Source organism: Carya illinoinensis, chromosome 10, assembly GCF_018687715.1.
Source record: "Carya illinoinensis cultivar Pawnee chromosome 10, C.illinoinensisPawnee_v1, whole genome shotgun sequence".
In the NCBI taxonomy this organism is placed as follows: domain Eukaryota; kingdom Viridiplantae; phylum Streptophyta; class Magnoliopsida; order Fagales; family Juglandaceae; genus Carya; species Carya illinoinensis.
This window is the reverse complement of record NC_056761.1, coordinates 15,161,777-15,169,360: the sequence shown is the minus strand read 5'-3', so window position 1 is coordinate 15,169,360 and position 7,584 is coordinate 15,161,777. Positions and strand designations below refer to the sequence as shown.

The 7,584-nt window shown below is 37.9% G+C and overlaps 1 pseudogene; it reads right to left on the bottom strand.

Moving 5' to 3' along the window:
- Window positions 1–854: 854 nt before the first annotated feature.
- LOC122278469 lies at window positions 855–6,417 on the bottom strand (annotated as a pseudogene).
- Between the last annotated feature and the right edge of the window lie 1,167 nt (window positions 6,418–7,584).

The following is a 7,584-nucleotide window of genomic DNA, read 5'->3' as shown; positions in this document are numbered from 1 at the left end:
GTATATAAGCGACCCAAATGTACTATTCTTCATTCATTCAATAATATCATAAGTTCTCTCTTTTCATTGAAGTTCTCTGATGCTCTCGGTTGTTCTTAGTAATCTCGAGTTTGCCACATATACTCCTATGTGCAGATCACTGCGCTATCGCTCTATTTCCAGTTTGATCTCTAATACAAGGATCTGCCTATATTTGACCGGCTTGTATAGGTGGGAATATGAGATTGAGCATGCAATTACTGCATTCATTGTGCTCTCTTACTATGCAGATTGCAACAAAATGAGCAGAAAATTGGATCATTGGAGTGATTTGTTAGGAAAATCTTACACTAGATAAATATCAATATGGGGTGTGTTAGATTCATAAAGCATTATGGCCTCTTGAAGAAGCTACAAGCCTACAAAAGCAATTTTAGAGTAAAAGCCTGTCAATGGCTAAGCAAGGTTCGTGTGCAGTTGAAGAAAGGAGATCACTTCGGACCTATGACGAACCAGTATTAATGTACTCAGGACTGCATGACTAATCTTATTTTTGAAGCATTTTTTTCCCAACCAACATACTAAAGTAACATAAGGTAGAGAAAATGAGATTCAGTTATGTCTTGCATAAGCATGAGTATGCAAAAGTAACCATTGAGTTTTTGTTATACATTTTTACATCGGTGTCAACTCAGAGGAAAATGAATCATAAACAAATTGGCGTGAGTTTCTTTTCTCCTTTATGATTGAACAACTTTCTGTTCAATACATACATAAATATCTAATATTCTTTCGAGGAAAGAAACTATATAAAGAAAGAAAGAGACAAATTTGGTGGGAATTATTAAATTTGCATACCATCAAAGTGTTTTCTTTTATGGATCAGCAGTCACGTATTGCTTCATAGCCTCCCTCATATCCTCAAATCCACCTGACCCCTCAAGGAACTTGATCACCCTCTCCAACTCCATGTCGTTGAGATCGTTTGTAAAGGGTCGACTGGGGATCGCATTCTCGGGCTGAAACTCGTACGCATTCGGGTTATCATCTACGATTACCACCTGCCTTAGGTCTCTCCCCAAACCCGACAAGTCCTTCACGAACTTCCCATCCACCTCCTTGCAGGAATCTCGGTATAGTCGGTGGGATATCATGGCCTTACCGTCAAGTTGGTCGAGCACGAGCAATGTGTATTCCCTCAACCCTGTCATGAACACCACGATCTCAAATCTCTCACCCAGAGTCGCAAGGAGTTTGTTGACGCCAGGGCGCTTAAGCACATAGAAGTTCATGATCTCGTCGTCGATCGCCGGCCTCACCACGAAGTCGAACTAGTCCGGCGGTGTGTCCGACTTAGAGTGGATCAGGGTCTCATCCAAGTCGAGAAACATTGTTCTCTTCAGCGAAATAAGCTATGGGAGGAGCACGGGGTCGTCATTGTCAAACAGCTGCAATATGCAGACGGTGCATTCGGGTTGATCGGGAATCTTCGCATGAATCTGCAGCCCTTGTGCTGGCGGTTGGAGGTGTCGAGGTGGGCCAACTTGGAGAAGAGTTTGATGAGGAGGCGATGGTAGGTCAAAATCGACTTCTTGATGGATCAGAAGGCAGCGTCATTCTTCTTGGCAAGGGATTTTCAATGGTGACAGAGGCGATGCTGCCTACTGTTAGGGAAAGCCTTGACGTACTTCATTGGAGTCCTCTTGGAGATCTTCGACACCATTTCAGAGCAAATGGACAATGAGAGAAATGGAGGTTAGGGTAGAGATTTTAAATTTTGGTTTGGTACGACGGTCACAAGTTCTGTTTGTTTGTATTTGAAAATGATCTATTATTCAATTTTGTTATGAACTCAATGAAAAGAGAGAGAGTTTCCAGAGATTGAGAGAGAACAAGAGAAGAGATTCTATTATTGATCTGTATATCATATAACATCAATATACCCATATATATAGGGTTACAAAAGAGACTATGCTTTTGACGACTAGCACTATACGTTTGAAGGCTAACTAAATGTGGTCATACAATTCAAGATAGTTTATAATACTTTCCCTTTGGATGACCATATTTAAAGAATATGCCTCGTTAAAACCTTGCCAAGGAAAAACCCTGTGGGAAAAAAACCAATAGCGAAGGAAAAAGAGTACAGTATTCATGTATATCGCTGAGTGCTTTAGGATTGCCTCATTAAAACCTTGCAAAGGAAAACCCAGTGGGATAAAACCTTAACGAAGGAAAAAGAGTACAATCAGCACAAGTCTTCAAGACATTACTTCCCCTGAAAAGTGTATGATAACATGTCTTCAAATCTTCGTATTCCAATGATCTGCACAATCTTCTTAAATGTTGCAGTTGGTAATGCTTCAGTGAGTAAATCTGCCAAATTATTACTTGACCGTATCTTCTTGACATTAATTTCAATTTTCTTCACATGAATTGCAATGATCTTCTTGTGTAGATCTGAAAGATAATCCGCATTTGTACATCCAACTAACTGTGGACTTGATCCATGTTGATAAAATAATCACAACTGGATCTTTCTGCTCATCACTACTCTTCTGGAGTTGTGCTCCTCTGGAGTTCTTGTAAATAACACAATTAGTGGAGAATTCATCAACATTAAACCGCTAACCTCCTTTTTCAATAAAAATGGTGGCCAGCTTTTAGACCAGACAAGCACCGCTGATTTTCAACTCTTCTGTAGGTGTCAGGCGTGCTGTTAGGCGCCGCAGAGTTACGAAGCTATATTTCGTCTCTTTTCTCTTGTTTCACGAGAGATGTTGTATCATAATTTTCTCTATAAAAGAGATATTCAGCTCGTCTTCTTTCGCATCTCATATTCTTCACTTTTCTATAATCATACTGCATTTTTACTCTGCAATCTCTTTCTGCATTCTTATCCTGCAATCTCTCTCTGCAATGGCTCAGCAATCTTCTCAGGGTCAATATATGAGGTATTCTGCACCTCGTTCATCAGCTTTTCCTGCTTCTACCACAGGTGCTATCATGCAATATAGTAATGATTTGACTAATAAGTCAGATAATGAAGCTACTATGAGCTTGTGAGTCTCGGTACCCGATACTCATCATCCATTGTCGCATTTTCTCAGCGACTACAATCCAGAATTTGTGGAGTTGACAATCTCCACGAGAATATTGCTATACTTCAGCGACTTCTTCTGGAGTCCAACATGAAGATAGGAGCAATAAAGCAAGAGAATAAGAATTTAAAATCCTTACTTAAATCTTCTTTTCGATTGCCCACCCCTTTAGATAGGGATGCCATACAGATTCTTGAAGAACAAGAGCGTTGGAAGAATGAGGCAAAGTGCCTTAAATTTCTGTAATTTTTGCTTCAAGATAATAAAATAATTATTTCACAAATATTCATATTTGTGTATCTATCATCTGGTAGATATTCTGTGTGCTCCCTTTTATTTCTTCTTTAATAATGCACACTTCTTATCAAATCCATAATATGAATCTGAAATACTAATTGTATTAAAAGATGGTATTTCATGACTAATAACATCATCCATCTTCCCTTTGAAGCCGCAAGGGTTTCAGATTTATATTTCAAATATGTGCAGTTTTTATGAGCTCTTATGGAGCCTCAATGACATTTAAATCATATATATAAACTACAATAATAGCTTGTTTCCATTTGCGTTTGGATTGCTTTAGATCATATAAGGATCTTTGAAACTTGATAGAATACATATTTCCAGATGTATTCATATTAGAAGCTTCAGACATTTTCTATCCTTCAGGGATTTTCATATATATATATATCATGATCCAATGATCCATATAAATATGCAGTTAATCATGCATATCCAAACTTTCGGTAACTTTCAAGCTAATAAAAATCTCAATATGATTTCAACCACTTTAAAATCATATCAATATTGTTTCTTCGAGAAACTAACTTGTGATTTCTATATCACATTTTCATATTAAAAGGTTCAGGCTTTTTATATCATGTATATAAATATCCACTGATATTTAACAAAAATCACATCTTTAGGTGTTTGGATTTCAAGTCCATATTTATCACATTTTACTTTGTGATATCAATTCTGCAGGAATTGAGAAACTGACTCGTGATTTATATATCACATTTTTATTTCCTTTCCATAAATACCCACTGACATTCAACAAGCATCAACTCTTTAGGTGTTTGGACTATAAGTCCCGATGTATCATATTTTACTAGTGAATCAATTCTGCAGGAATTGTTTCTTTCAAATTTGGCCAATATTTTACGTCGTATTTTTCGACGATTCTTGATTCACTTTCATCATTACTTCTGGTAATGTCAATTGCCATCTCATATGGAAATACGTTGTCGACAACGATTTTATTTCTATCCATAATTTCTCCATTATTCATGAAATGTATCGAGATCTCGTTATTTTCAGGTACCTGTCCCTTTTCAAGGGAAGACATTTTCATGAAAAACCTCTTCAGGAGGCACTCTTCAGGAGATTTATACTCTTCAAGAGTTTATATAGGAGAATTTTATACTGAAAATTTGGATGGACTTTATTGCTTGTTCTGTGGGTATGGCCTCTTCAGGAGCACCAAATTATTTGTGCCTTTCTCTTTTGAGATGCTCTATCTTTTGTATCAATACGTCTCACATACCTTTAGACATGTTTTTAGACTGCTGAATTTCTTAATTGTCCTACAGGGACTTCAATCCTCGCTGAGATTTTAGCAGCTAGAATATGAGACATTTTTATCTTATTGCATCCAAAATTTAATTATCATCTGAACTTCTGGTTCACATATGATAATCAAGATAATGTCGAATAATTTCATCTTATTTACTTCAAGCAAATTTTTCTTTCCACTTCTGGTGGTAAGACTTTATAGTAAAAGAATTTTCTGGTTCTTTTATGGACGTCCATATGAAAATCATTCGACTTATCATAATTGATTTTGGATGATCAAGATAACCATGAATGATACAAATATTTTGAATCATATCACTTTTTGATGCATCATAATATTTGATTCAATAATTGTATAATATCATCTCATAGAGAAAGCTTATAGTTTTTCCAATACGAGCTTCTGGCCCGAAAAAATATTCATTATCACGTCCAATCTCTTAGTTTCTTTGAATGAAACGCATCATTCTTTTCACTTCAGGGAATAGAATGATATAAATTCATTATCATTCACTTCAGGGAATGATGTAGATCTAGTAAGACGTGACTAATGATTATTATCAAAAACTCATTATTTTGCTCAGTCACTGAAAGACCTTATACAAATTTAGAATATATTGTGAACGTTTGAATTTCATATTGCTACTTCAGGAGCATACTCGATATTGCTACTTCAGGAGCACATTCGAGACGTTCATTTAAATATATATTTTTTTCACAATTTCAATTATGCAACTTTAGGTGCATAAATCATAGAGCTTTTGGTACACGTATCACTCATTTAAACTATGAGATACTCAAAAGTTATTATTGATTTAGGGCGATCCTTCAGGGATGCTCCATTTCCATTCTCAGATAAATCATATCATCAATAATTTATAACAAGTATAAAAGAATAAATAAAACTTGTATCTAAACTATGTAAATAAACATAGAATTTATCAAATAATAGTAATGAATATAACCATAAATATTCAACTCAGCAATTGTAAATAATATATTAAAAACTTAGTTGAAGTTGAAGATTATTAACTTCAGAATCATCAGAAATTTGAAGTAGAAGATCATTTAATCTTATCGTGATACCTGTGATCTCGGTCTTCAAATCTCGTCTCGCATAGCTGTTGACTTTAATCCTCCAACGTAACCAAATGCTTTATTCCTCCCACCTGCTTTCTATTCCTTGCAAGTTGTTTGAATAAAAAAAAAACAAAAATAGTAAGGGTCCCATGTGTTTCTAAAAGTAAATCCATCCAAAATGAAAAAGGGGAAGAAAACTTTACTTTTTGATTTGGAAAAAGCTCCAAACGTTTTTCCCAAGAGTCACATGAATGTGTCTCCATTTCATTTTGAAAAGAAGCCAAAAACATGCTGCCCCACTTTTCTTTTTCTTTGTCTTGTGAGTCACTTTTAAAGACTTTGTTAAAAAGTCTTAAAGTCTTATCCCTACTTTTCTAAATGGGTTTCAGTAGCCACAATGGCTCAGGCAAGTCTAAACTGAAACGCACTCACAACACAGCAAAAAGCCGTGATTTGAGGAAAGATATTAGGGAGGATTTGGACCAAATATAGAAAAGAACTTCTTCATTAGTGTTGCGGTATCGACACAAGCGAAATCTTCTTCAGCTTCTTCGTGTTCCTGAAACCTGCAAACATAAAAATCATCGCCAAACAAAGCCTTGACGCCATCCACTTGATCAATCGCCGGGTTCCAAGCTATCATAGCTCCCCAGTCATGGCTGACCAAGGTTTTCATACTCATTCCTGCTTCGACGTTGGTATCAAGGAGGAGAGCTTCGTTGAAGACGGCTACGGATCCGGATCGAATGTCCCGTTGTTTGACGCCAGAGAAGCAAACTCTCGAAGCCGCCGTTAAGCTCGATCGTTTCAAGCCGTTAATATTCTTTACATTGGTTCGTCATCCTTGTCATGCAGCAAACATGAAAGGGCAACACAAACAAAACAACGAAGGTGGTCGGGTATGGGTTTTTGATGACGTCGTATGGGACATAGGGCCAGAGTTCGGCCCTCTTGCTGGCCTTCCTCTCCACGGCTTCACCGAGAGGGGATCGATCTGCGCGCAGAGTAGAGACTGCTGCATCCATCTTGCTGTTGCAAATTTCTTGAGCCACAGGTGGAGTTTGGTGAACTAAGGTTCTTGTTGGCAAACCATGACGAGAGAGCCTAAAGACCTTTTAGAAGAGAGACACACAGAGAGAGGAAGGGTTGGTTTCGTGTGCGAGAACGACTCAGATCCAAGCCATTCACGGCTTAAAAACCCAGATCCCACCACCCCTTTACTCGCACCGGTGGTGCCTGACGAGTAGAGCAGAGCCCATTTTCAAGAACTTTGGACCGAGACAGTAGCTCGGATTCGTCCACGTCGTTCTCGAAGACGGGTACACGGTGATGAGCTTAGGTTGATGAGCACTTGCTGTGCGAGATCGACGGCCAGCATCTCACTGCCGCAGCCATCATCGGCCACGATGGCAGTGTCTGGGCACAGAGCTCCAGCTTCCCTCAGTTTAAGCCGAAAGAAATTGCATCGATCATGAAAGATTTTGATGAACCTGGCTAAGCAAACAGCTTCAACTCCAGTTTTTTTTTTCAACCTCCGAGCTGGATTCCAGTCATGGAGGTTTTCAACAAATCTAAGACCGTGAAGCTCCGAAAAGGCAATAACGCTTGAGTACTCCTTGGAATCTGCTTTACTTGAAATCTAAGATCTATCTCAGAAAAGTAGAAAGCAAGCTTAAAAGTGCTCAGAGTCCGAACAGGAACAGAGTGCTGAAGTAGGTGGAGTTGGCTTGCTAGGTAGTGGAAAAAAAAATCGCATCATGCTGATAACGTGTTATGAACTCAATGAAAAAAGAGAGAGTTTCCAGAGATTGAGAGAGAACGAGAGAAGAGATTCTCTTATTGATCTGTA